General features: G+C 40.4%; 1 pseudogene; it reads left to right on the top strand.

Moving 5' to 3' along the window:
* Positions 1-9436: 9436 nt before the first annotated feature.
* LOC128594490 (induced myeloid leukemia cell differentiation protein Mcl-1-like) lies at positions 9437-10197 on the top strand (annotated as a pseudogene).
* Positions 10198-13496: the final 3299 nt, after the last annotated feature.

Raw genomic sequence — 13496 nt, forward strand, 5'->3', positions numbered from 1 at the left:
TTCTCTAAAGACGACAGACAAATGGCTAACAAACACGTGAAAAAATGTTCATCATCTCTATATATTAGAGAAATGCAAATCAAAACAACCCTGAGATATCATCTAACCCCAGTGAGAATGGCCCACATCACAAAATCTCAAAACTGCAGATGCTGGCGTGAATGTGGAGAGAAGGGAACACTTTTACACTGCTGGTGGGACTGCAAACTAGTACAACCTTTCTGGAAGGAAGTATGGAGAAACCTCAAAGCACTCAAGCTAGACCTCCCATTTGATACTGCAATCCCATTACTGGGCATCTACCCAGAAGGAAAGAAATCCTTTAATCATAAGGACACTTGTACTAGACTGTTTATTGCAGCTCAATTTACAATCGCCAAAATATGGAAACAGCCTAAATGCCCACCAACCCAGGAATGGATTAACAAGCTGTGGTATATGTATACCATGGAATACTATTCAGCCATTAAAAAAAATGGAGACTTTACATCCTTCGTATTAACCTGGATGGAAGTGGAAGACATTATTCTTAGTAAAGCATCACAAGAATGGAGAAGCATGAATCCTATGTACTCAATTTTGATATGAGGACAATTAATGACAATTAAGGTTATGGGGGGGGAGCAGGAAGAGGGACGGAGGGAGGGGGGTGGGGCCTTGATGTGTGTCACACTTTATGGGGGCAAGACATGATTGCAAGAGGGACTTTACCTAACAATTGCAATCAGTGTAACCTGGCTTATTGTACCCTCAATGAATCCCCAACAATAAAAAAAAAAAAAAAGCAGGGCTAATTTTTTTTTTTTTTTGTGAGACACAGTCTTACTATGTCACCGTTGGTAGAATGCCATGGCATCACAGCTCACAGCAACCTCTAACTTGTGGGCATAAGTGATTCTCTTGCCTCAGTCTCTCAAGTAGCTGTGACTACAGGCACCTGCCACAACACCCAACTATTTTTGTTGTTGCTGTTGTTGTTGTTGCAGTTGTCATTATTGTTTTAACAGGCCCGGTCTGGGTTCAAACCCTCCAGCTTTGGTGTATGTGGTCAGCACACTACCCACTGAACTACGGGTGCCGCCCAAAGCAGAGCTAATTTTAAAACTAAAAATACCAATTCATAATTGCTAAACCATGGAAGAAGCCCAAGTGCCCATCAACTCACAAATGGATTAATAAATTGTGGTATATGTACACCATGGAATATTATGCAGCCTTAAAGAAAGATGGAGACTTCACCTCTTTCATGTTTACATGGATGGAGCTGGAACATATTCTTCTTAGTAAAGTATCTCAAGAATGGAAGAAAAAGTATCCAATGTACTCAGCCCTACTATGAAACTAATTTATAGCTTTCATATGAAAGCTATAACCCAATTATAACCTAAGAATATGGGGAAGGGGGAGAGGGAGGGGAGGGAGGGGGGAGGATGGGCGGAGTGAGGGTAATTGGTGGGACCATACCTAGGGTGCATCTTACAAGGGTACATGTGAAACTTACTAAATGTAGACTATAAATATCTTAACACAATAACTAAGAAAATGCCAGGAAGGCTATGTTAACTAGTTTGATGAAAATATTTCAAATTGTACATAAAACTAGTGCATGGTGCCCCATGATTGCATTAATGGGGCACCATGCACAGCTATGATTTAACAAAAATAATAATAATAATAAAATAAAATAAAATAAAAAAGGAAAAAATTTAAAAATCTTTAAAAACTAAAAATAACACAGCAGGACTTTTGTAACTTAACACACAAATGAGTATAAGGAAGTCTACTAACGTAATCTATTACATGAACAAATTAAAGGAAAAAAGAATGATAAAATACTGTAACCATTTCTATTAAAGACAGAAACTAAACTAGTATGTCACCATTGACATTATTATTTAACATTGTCCTAGAATTCTTAGTAATTGAAATAAGATTAAAATGTAAAATAATATCAGCATGGAAAAAGAAGAGGTAGAAGCAGAAAATCCAAGAGACCCTGTTAAAAAAAAAAATTATTGCACTTAATAAGAGAACTAGGTAAAGTGACTGGAGATAAAATAAGTGTACAGGCTTGGCACCTGTAGCACAGTGGTGAGGGCGCCAGCTGCATACACCAAGGGTGGCAGGTTCGAAGTCTGCCCGGGACAGCTAAACAATAACAGCAACTGCAACAAGAAAAAGGCTGGGCATTGTGGCAGGTGCCTGTAGTCCTAGCTACTTGGGAGGCTGAGGCAAGAGAATCGCTTAAACCCAAGAGTTTGAGGTTGCTGTGAGCTGTGATGCCACGGCACTCTACCAAGAATGACATAGTAAGACTCTGTCTCAAAAAAAAAAAAAAAAAAAAATTAGTGTACAAAAACAGTAACTTTTCTCCATTATAGAAATAAATCTTAAAAAATGGATATGAAAGAAATGATTCCATTCACAATAAACACAAAAATCATAAAATGCTTAAGAAGGTTTAAAAAAGCAGAGAAGGAAATTATAAAAATTTTAAGTAAGGATATAAACTAAGATGCGAAAATGGAATGGTAAATCATGACTTTGGATGAACAAAAAAATTAATATTATAAAAATGTCAGTACTCCCAAATTAATATATAAATTTAGTAAAACTCTAATTACAATTCCAACAGGGGTTCTTTCTTGGTAATGGAAAAAGGAGAAAAGTAGAATTAAATAAATTATTTTAGAGTTTATACCAATGCATAAATATCCAAGAACAACCAAGAAAAACATAAAAAAGATTAGTGAAAGGAGTGAAGCCATGATTCAACAAATACAAAGGCACATAATAATCTGCTGTAATAAAATAAATATGTTAATTGGCATAGAATAGACAAATAAAAAGGCAACAGACACCCCCAAATTTAAGTCAAATTATATGTGAGAATTAAATGCATGATAAAGATGGCATTTTATCTATGTGGCAAAAGAATGTATGATTTAATAAATGGTGATACAAATAGTCATCTAATTGGAAGAAAATAAAACTAGATCTCTGTCTTTTACCATATACAACAATAAATTCCAGATGGCTAAAAGACTTACATATACAATTTTAAAGATTTAAATTCCACAAAAAAAAAATCAAAGAGCCAACACATGGACAAGACTGAAAAAGTAGATTACACAGAATAAAAAATAGATAATTTATCATAAATTTAAAACCATTGCAAAAAACATTGTCAGTAACAAATATTTATGAGCTTGCTGTTCAGAAGACACATGGGACTTAATTATACCACACAGAAATGTCTTCAAATTGAAAGAAGCAATAAGAAAAAATAATTAGTCGAAGGATATGAGAAGACTACTCACAAGAGGACAAATTCAAAAGATCAATAAATGAAAAAATCAAACTCACTATGAGTTGAGAAAATGCAAATTAAAATAATAATAAGATATTTTACTCCTAACAACATGACAAATATTTTAAAGAATTACAGTGCCTATCACTGGCAAAATTTCTGATTGAGAGAAATGTGACTATTTCTCTTTTGGGAAAGCAGTCGGGCAGCATCGATTACATTTAAATACACAAACACACACATACACACACCTTTTTTTTAGGAGGAAAAACAGAAAATCTTATACTTAATGGTAAAATTTTGAAAGTATTCCCTTTGAGATCAAAAGCAAAAGAAAGACTTCTGATAATACTTTTCTAATTTAGCATTATGCTAGACCCTAGCCAGAGCATAAAGTAAGGGAAAGTTTTCGGATTGTTAGAGAAGAGACTGTCATTTTTCATATAATAAAATTATATCTCTGGAAAAATTTTAAAATCCTCAGAAATTATAAGTAGAGGGTTTACAGTTTGCTCAATACAAAATTAATACATATAATCAATCTTATTTCTAAATACCAGCCACCAAATAGTTAGAAAATAAGCAATTAAAAAATTTTCATTTTTAACAGAAGCAAAAGATATTAGACACCAAGGAAAAAATCTACCAGTAAATATGCAAGACCATTATGGATAAAACTATAAAGTATTTCAGAGAACTTAAAGATTACACAACTGGAGAGAGATAACACAGATCGGGGTACCCCTGCCAGTTCTCCCCAATTCAATGGATATGGGGCAATCCCAGTCAAAATTTCCAAGAGATCATTTTTTTATGAAACTTGACAAATTGATTCTAAAATTTATATTAAAATGCAAAGAACCAAGAATAGTTAAAATTCTTTTGAAGAAGAAGAAAGGGAAAGTCTAGCTCTACCATATATCAAGAATTTTAATGAACCTATAAAATGAAGAGAGTATAATTTTGGCTTGGAGACAGGCAATAGACTAACAAAATAGAGCCCGTTAGACTTCATTATCGAAGTATAAGATTTTTCTCAAGAATTATTACTTGCCCAAAGGGGTGCAACTTTGGTTAAAACCCAAGAGTCCTCCCCTGTAGTTTCCCTAACAGGTTTTCCAAAGGGTTCATACAATGTATTTTTATGCCACAAACACTTTAAATACCATAGGGTCTTCTGGAAATAAGAGACAAAGGGACAAAACTGCCTTGGCAGGCTGGAGAAATTTGCTCTGGGCCTTGCTCAACGCTAACAGACTTTTGGTCACCCAATAAATGACTCAGCACACCAATTTGTATCAGTTAGGAATTGGATTAGGGGAGAAAAAATCCAACCATAACAGTTTAATTAAATAGAGGCTTATTTTTGTCATGTACTAGGAAGTCTGGGGACACACAGCCAGAATGGTGTAATGGCTGCCTGATATCTTCAGCATCTCAGGGTCTTTCTGTTCCACCATCCTTCTTCACTTGTGATATGTGCTCGTGCTTATTGCCTTGTGGTCATGGTCGGAGTGTGGCTATCATAGCTCCAAATAGGGAGGGAAACTGAAAGGTGGCTCCTTTTCCAGAAATCTTAAGATTATGTCACAACAGAGTCTCACTATGTCTCCCTGGGTAGAGTGCTGTGGCGTCACAGCTCACAGCAACCTCCAACTCCTGGGCTTAGGTGATTCTCTTGCCTCAGCCTCCAGAGTAGCTGGGACTACAGATGCCCGCCGCAACGCCCGGCTACTATTTTTTGTTGCAGTTTGGCCGGGGCCGGGTTCGAACCCGCAACCCTCAGTATATGGGGCCGGCACCCTACCCACTGAGCCACAGGCGCTGCCCCAAAATTATTTATTTATTCATTTAATTTCAGATTAATATGAGGTTACAAATGGTTAGGTAACAATGTTTGCATTTGTCAGGTGAGGTCCCTGTTGTAGTTGTGTCCCACACCCTTACATTGTACCCATTAGGTGGGAGCACACCAATCACCCTCCCTCCTCCCCTCTCCTCCCCACTCCTCTCCACCTAATTTGAATTAAATTGAGTTTTTCTCTTGAAAAAAAAAAAAAGATTATGTCACAAAAGCCAGTCTCTGATACTTGGTGATTCCTAGCTGCAAGGGAGTCTAATAGCTTGGTTTTGTTGTTGTTGTTGGTTGTTGTTTTTTGAGACAGAGTCTCACTCTGTCACCCTGGATAGAGAAATAGCTCACAGCAACTACAGACTCCTGAGTTCAAGCGATCATCTTGCCTCAGCCTCCCGAGTAGCTGGGACTATAGGCGTCCACCACAACACTGGCTAGTTCTTCCATTTTTAGTAGAAATAGGGGTCTCACTCTTGCTCAGGCTAATCTTGAGCTCCTGAGCCAAGCAAACCACCCACCTCAGCCCCAGAGTGCTCTGACTTCAGGTGTGAGTCATCGTGCCTGACCAAGGAAGTCTAATATTTATACCTAACATATTACTACCCAGACTGAATTGGGGTTTTGTTAAAAAGGAGAAATCCATATTGGTAGACAAATAGGTGTCTATCACAAGACCCAAATATGTTGTATACAATTTCCAAAATGCAAAAGACCTATAAAGAATTATGCTTCTCTTCATCAGTAGTAAAAATGCAATGGACAGCTACCTATCCTTCAATTTGTAGGAAATATCCTAATACTTCACAGGTGTTCTTACACACATGCATGCTCTTTCTCTCTGCCTGTCTCTTACACAGAAACGCACATGTGCACCTGCAGAACTTTACTAAGACAACAAGCTCTGTAATTTCATGAGATTTAGTCTCCATTTTCTGACACACATGATTTACCACAGCTCCTAGGCTGCATGTTACTTCCTGTTTCCAAGTTTATCAGTGTGATGTCATTAATATAGTGAACCAGTTCCACACTCCATGAAATAAATTTGATGTAAAGTCAGAGAACTGGCATAACCCTGAATCAGTGTGGTAAGAGTATATTGCTGACTGCCAAGTGAAATCAAACTTTTTCTGCTATCTCCCACTTATAGGGATGGAAAGAAAAAGCAAAAGATATTAAATGGGGATGAAAGATTCTGCATAAACTAGGTTAGATTGCAAAGGGTGGTGTAGTTTAAAAACTGGTGAGAATGATTTTGTCAGCTTTGGCTTAAGTTATTTTAACATGCTTTTATTTTTAAACCAGGAAATAGGAATGTAAAAGAACAAAATTTCTAAATATGCTAAAAGTTTGGTAGTCTCAATAGTCCTCATGGAACTAGTAAGATTTTAATCTGCCATTTCTACTCTTTTACTTTTGGGGAGCCACAGAGGAATACATTAGTATCCAAGGGTCCATCTCATTACTTCATAAGAAAATTCTTATGTTCCACAATCACACACTCCTTCATTCTATTTTTGAATTAGGTAATTGGGTCTTCTCCAGATTTCAGAGCAGCATGCACAGGCATGGCCTACATGAATCATCTAATTTGTCCCACTCAAATTCTCCAGGCCCACTCTTCCCGCCCCCCCCCCCCCGCACCCCCATCAGTGCTCCAACTTTCTCTTAAGACACAGCTAAGGATATGGATTCGACTCTTTTTAATTCAGAAATTTTTGTGATCAAACCGTGCATTTGGTTTTTGGCTTTCTTCATATTTCAGTGCCAGAAGATAAGTAATTCTTATAACAAAGCCAGGGAAGCCCCAGCTTTTTAGCTTATGCTTTGAGCTAAGAATTTAGGAATCTGAGCAGGTCTTTATTTTTCTTTAAGCTATCCATTATAATTAGAGGCAACCATCTCATTCCATAGTCCTTGGTTCCCTGTAACCTCCTATTATTCAGTTGGTTTGATTTTAGTTCTCCAAAGCTTTGCCAACAATGGAAAATTCCATCTAGGTGCACATAGGTGACAATTTGATTAACTGCTTCACTAGGTTACAAGAAGAACCCCTAGATTTTCTTTGTCATCATCAACCTCAATCAGGCCAGGTAACAGCACTTTCATATTTCCATATATATCCTGTATTTCTCTAAGACTCAGTGGTCTCCATTTCTGGTTCCAATTCCTGGATCATTCAGAGTTATTAATTTCAAAGCCTAGAAAAAAAATTGTGTGATTGTAGCAGAAAATGAATTTATGAAAGGATAGTGTGTGGCTCATAGAATCTCTAGGAAGGCTGAGGGGTCAAGCTTACAGCCAGGCAGTCAGGAAAAGTCACAAATCGACGATTGTGCAGGCAGCAGGCTACCTGGATACAGGTTCCTTTTGTCCCTCTGGGACTGCTACTATAGAAATCAGTCACTCTGCTGCCCCTACTTCTGAACAACACTGGAGAGTTTCTTATGGTTCCCCCGACTCTATGACTTTATTTTATAAGTGGAGATGGTTTCGGTTTCTATAATGGAAGGTACAGTGAGTCTTTCACTGACACAGGGTGGAAAAATCCAAACACAGGAAAGGGTTTCAGATACTGAACAGTCAAAAACAAGAACACATGAGTACTTCACTTTCTAATAAGCCACAACAGGGAGAGATGTCCAAGCTCCTTTCCTTTCTCCAGTATGACAAATATGGCACATATCCTGGAAGTCACTGACACAGTTTTTTAACTGCGCCTGCATCCTGGCTCTCACATTGAACTACAGTATGTCCTAGTTCTCCCATGGACATCAATAGTCAATTTCCCTCTCTTCACTGGGGATTCGTCACAGCACACAAGCTTACTTGACTGTTTTCCTCTCTTTGGTTCTATCCTCTGCTAAGCTATTACATATTTGTATCTCACACTGATTTTCTACTAAAACCCTGTCCTTCTCATACTCAATAGAGGCTTGATTTGATCAGCACTTGTTGAACATTCACATACACTAGGTGATGTGTTAGGCTTTGAGGACACAGGACCCACAATCTAAGATGAAGGAAGACACAAACAAAGGCAACTGAAGATTGAAAAAAAAGTAAAGGCTCAGATCCTTGACAGAAACATCCAACACTAAAAGTACCTGTGTCTGAAAATAAACAAAAAACAAAAGAACAACCAACAGTTTCTCCTCTTGCACTTGAAGTAAGCCCACACTCCTCACCATGCTAGGCCTATAAGGCCCTGCGTGACTGGGCCCAGCCTTTCATGCTGGCCTCAGCCCCACTGCACTCCTGTGTTCACTGTGATCCAATCCTACCGGCCTTATTTCCAGTCCTTGAGCAAACCAAGTTCATTCCCATCTGAGTGTTTGCACTTGATATTCCCTATTCTCCAGAGCCTCCCCCTGGCCAGCTTCTCAGAGAGGCTATCCCTGACTACTCTCCAAAAATAGCCACTCTCTTCGCACTCTGTCTCATCACTCCTATTTCCATTATGTTATATATTTACCACCCTCTAACATCACATGCTACCGCAGAGCGGGGACCTGGTCAGTCATGTTCATTCCTATCTCCAGGGTCCTACACAGTCCCTGTGCATGTTCTTTTTTTTTTTGCAGTTTCTGCCCAGGGCTGGGTTTGAACCCACCACCTCCAGCATATGGGGCTGGCGCCCTACCCCTTTGAGCCACAGGTGCCTCCCATCCTGTGCATGTTCTGACAGGAAATGTTTACTATATGAATTAGAGTGTCATTAGAGTATAAATGAATGAATGCTATCTTAGTCTGTTAACACTGCTTGAACAAAATGCCTGAGACTGGGTAATTTATAAAGAATAAAAATTTATTTCCTTGTAGTTCTGGGGGCTGGGAAATCCAAGACCAGATTCTGGGTCACTGATGGGTTTGGTGTCTGGTGAAGCTTCCAAGATGGTGCCTTGAGCACTGTGTCCTCACATGCTGGAAGGGGCAGAAGAACAAAAACAAGACCCAAGTTGATTCGCTCCTGCCCTTTTAAAAGGTCCCATTTGGGTGGTGCCTGTGGCTCGGTGAGTAGGGTGCCCGCCTCATATACTGAGGGTGGTGGGTTCGAACCCGCCCTGGCCAAAACTGCAACAAAAAAATAGCCGAGCATTGTGGTGGGCACCTATAGTCCCAGCTACTTGGGAGGCTGAGGCAAGAGAATCGCCTAAGCCCAGGAGCTTCAGGTTGCTATGAGCTGTGACACCACAGCACTCTACCAAGGGTGATAAAAATCAATCAATCAATAAATAAATAAATAATTAATACTGGCTCAGAGTGCCCAGATCTCTGACGTCACCGCAACCCTCACGAGGCTGCTGTTCTTCGCGCCAACCCTCCGCGCGTCGCTACCAGGGATGGAAGCCCGCTCCGATGCCATCGTGTCGCCCGAAGGTGAGCTGGACACGTAGCAGCCGGAGCCGCTCAGGAGGCAGCCGGAGGTCCTTGCCTTTGCTGGAGTTGGCCGGGGAGGCCGGTAATGGCCCCAGCACGGATGGATCACTTCCTTCGACACCTCCCCCAGCAGAGGAGGATGAGTTATAGCAGCAGTCGCTGGAGATCATCTTTCTGTACCTTTGGAAGCAGGCGACTGGTCACGAAGCCGATGGGCAGGGCAAGAGCCGCCTGCAGGAAGGCGCTGGAGACCTTGCACCGCGTGGGAGACGAGGTGCAGTGAAACCACCAGACGGCCTTCCGAGGGATGCTTCAAAAGCTGGACATCAAAACTTTGTCTGGAGTGATGGTCCATGTTTTCAGTGACGGTATAACAAATTGGGGCAGGATTGTGACTCTCATTTCTTTTGGTGCCTTTGTGGCCAAACACCTGAAGAGCATAAACCAAGAAAGCTGCATCGAGCCATTAGCAGAAAATACCACAAATGTCCTTGTAAGGACAAAATGGGACTGGCTAGTGAAACAAAGAGGCTGGGATAGTTTTGTGGAGTTCTTCCACCTGGAAGACCTGGAAAGCAGCATCAGAAATGGGCTACTGGCTTTTGCAGGTGTTGCTGGAGTAGGAGCTGGTTTGGCCTATCTAATAAGATAGGCTTGTAAGTGCCATGATTTACTTCTAACCAACAATGGCCACCAGAACCACATTCTTCTGTGAAATCAAATGGATTTATGAAGTTGGACTTAAACTACCCTAAGCTGTATGTAACTTGCAAGAGCAGCCTGCTCAGAAAAGGAAGTGGCAAGAGGAATGTGACTTTTACAAGAACAAATACATGGGAAAAGTGGTCCCCCTTGATTAAGAGTCACTTTCTGAAAGAAGCAAAGTTCAGTTCAACAACAAGCAAACAGGCATGGAGGGAGGACTTTTAGATTTGGTTAAGACAGTAGGCTGAAAAGACATTTCCTTGCTAAGACCAGAAGTGTGGCCAGTAGTTGAATTAGTCATAGAATTCGTTAAATATGCTCACAAATTCTTGTATTCTTGAGGAATAGAAAGTTCAAGTGCTCAGGACTTTCATACCTATTGTACCTTAGCTTCATTTGAATGATTCTTACTTTATTAGCCTAGTAATGACCATGAATACTTGATTTAGCTTCGTTTGAATGATTCTTTTTTTTTTATAGAGACAGAGTCTCACTTTATAGCCCTCGGTAGAGTGCCGTGGCATCACACAGCTCACAGCAACCTCCAACTCCCGGGCTTCAGCGATTCTCTTGCCTCAGCCTCCCGAGTAGCTGGGACTACAGGCGCCCGTCACAACGCCCAGCTATTTTTTGGTTGCAGTTAAGCCGGGGCCAGGTTTGAACCTGCCACCTTCGGTATATGGGGCCGGCGCCTTACCAACTGAGCCACAGGCACCGCCCCGTTTGAATGATTCTTAATTTATTAGCCTAGTAATGACCATGAATACTTGATGTAAGTCCTAATAATTAGTTACAGGTATGGAATATCCTCAGTTTTCAAGACAAAAACAACTTGTATGTCTGTAAAAAATTGCACATATTTTTACAGAAAGTATTTCTTTGAACAATAAAGGGGGTTCTCAAATTTAGTTTTTTTAATGCTCTTTTTGAATTTTGTAACTTTTGTAGTTAGGAACCTATTTCTTACAACTTTTCTATGCTAAACTTTGTCTTGATTAGTTCTAGAGTGTGTATTGAACCACTTGATATAATTGTATGCAACCTAGTTATAGTGGAATAAAGCTGATTCATAACGATAAAAAAAAAAAAAATACTGGCTCAGCACCTGTAGCTCAAGTGGCTAAGGCGCCAGCCACATACACCAGAGCTGGCAGGTTCGAATCCAGCCCAGGCCTGCCAAACAACAATGACAACTACAACCAAAAAATAGCCAGTGTTGTGGCGGACACCTGTATTCCCAGCTACTTGGGAGGCTGAAGCAAGAGAATCGCTTAAGCCCATGAGTTTGAGGTTGCTGTGAGCTGTGATGCCACAGGATGCCATAGCACCCTACCCAGAGCAACAGCTTGAGGCTCTGTCTCAAAAAAAAAAAAAGATCCCATTCATAAGGTCCCATTCAGTTCAGAGTCATGATTTAATCACTCCCTCTAAGACCCCAAATCTTAATACCACCAACATGGGGATTAAGTCTCAACACATGAATTTGGGGAGACATCCAAACCACAGTAAATGACAAAGGCGAAGTCCAAACTGACAGCAAAGGATCCAGATAGTTAATGATGCAAATCTCCAAAGTATGCTTGGGCACTCTAGATTTTCCTCTTTTTCTGCAGATTCATCTCTTTGTTTGTAAGTCTTGCCAGAAGGTAGAAAGAAAAACCAGAGGTACTTTTGGTCAAAAGAGAACAGTTCAGTTCAGGGGGATCAGCAGGACACTGATGGCATTAAAAGCTGAAGAGGCCTGAATTCGGTGATGATTTTAAAAAACAATCATTTCCAACAGAAAAAAAAAAACTTGTCTGCAAAGGAAACCTCACCAAGATGTCAGGTAATTTGGGAAGGCCCCATACTGGCCTTTTCTATGTAGTTAGAGATGGAGGCATCTGCCCTATTGTCGTCGTGTGAAAACAATATTGTGTTCAGTCTCATTAAATTTTAGGACTAACAGCAAATAATGGAGCAGGCTCCAAGTCGGTGGCTTGTCTTGTTAGTGTAGCAATAATCTTGGCAACTCTTTCTCTTAATCTCAGTACTCTAAAGCTATTTATACACTGGCATAGGAAAACATATTATTTGCAGAAATGCCTTCAGATCCTATGTCCTTTCTACAAGCATAGAAGATGTTTTCAAAGATCCATATTTCTGTAGTATTTTTTGCGACAAAGACTTTATAGCAATGATCTGCCAAGTTGTGTGGGTGTAAAAACAGCCTCCATTAATGTTTCTTTAATTCTACTTTGGCTGTTTAAATATCTATTCAAATATTTCCATCTGCCTAGGCTTAGATTTTGGATTTCACTCATGATCAACTTGCAAGTTTTGAGAATACAATGGAGTGTCCAAAAGCTCCTTTCTCAATTCTCTCCTCCCTATAGGGTTTTATATTGAATTGAACTGATACAGGACACCGTGGAACCCTTATATTAGATAATCTGGAAACAGTCTCCTTCCTAGTTCAGATCCTCTACAGATGCCAAGACTGGATTAGACAGGCAAGAAATGCCAGTAAGGAGGAGGGCAGAGAACTGAAGAAGCAAGGAGAGCTGGGAAGGATGAGCAGGAAGCAATGAAGGGGCTAGACAGGCAGCCTTAGATGGCAGCACAGTTCCAGGAAGGTCTCAGCCAGGTTGATGGAGAACCTTTGAGCCAAAGTCACCCACCAGAGGAGTCCCCCATCTTGCAGGAACAGGCCTATACTAGCAACCCTATGGCACTCAGTTGAGCAGCCCCAGGGGAGTACGGACTCAAGAAAGCGCTATGGGGAATTCCCATTTGTCACCCCTGCTCCCAGCAGAGGGAAAGCTGACTAGAGCATCTTCATGGCCACACGGCTCCCACCCAGTCTGCTTAGGAAGAAGAAAAGGCAGCAGCTGTGGGTTCCTAACATGTTCCAGCAATCCACACAGGGAGGTCAGAGACCACTGCAGAGACCCTGATGTCTTTTCACCCAGAGAGGTTTTTACTGGGGATATACTTGGGGATTCCACATAAGATTTCTTTTAGGGAGAAAATAATCCCACTGCTTTGATAGTTTCAAAATGGTTAGAAGACTATCACGGGTGGGATGCTTTTCTTAGAACCCCAAGCTCTTGATTTGTGGGTTACATGATACTCATTTCCGTATATCATATTTTCCTATACATTTGTGGCTTTCTGTAATCTGTTCCATGTGACTGCAATGCCTTTGTTCGCCTTTCTCTACTCAGAAAATTTCTCATCTTTTACAACCCATATTGACTGCCTTCT

This window comes from Nycticebus coucang, chromosome 9 (genome assembly GCF_027406575.1).
Source record: "Nycticebus coucang isolate mNycCou1 chromosome 9, mNycCou1.pri, whole genome shotgun sequence".
NCBI classification, from domain to species: domain Eukaryota; kingdom Metazoa; phylum Chordata; class Mammalia; order Primates; family Lorisidae; genus Nycticebus; species Nycticebus coucang.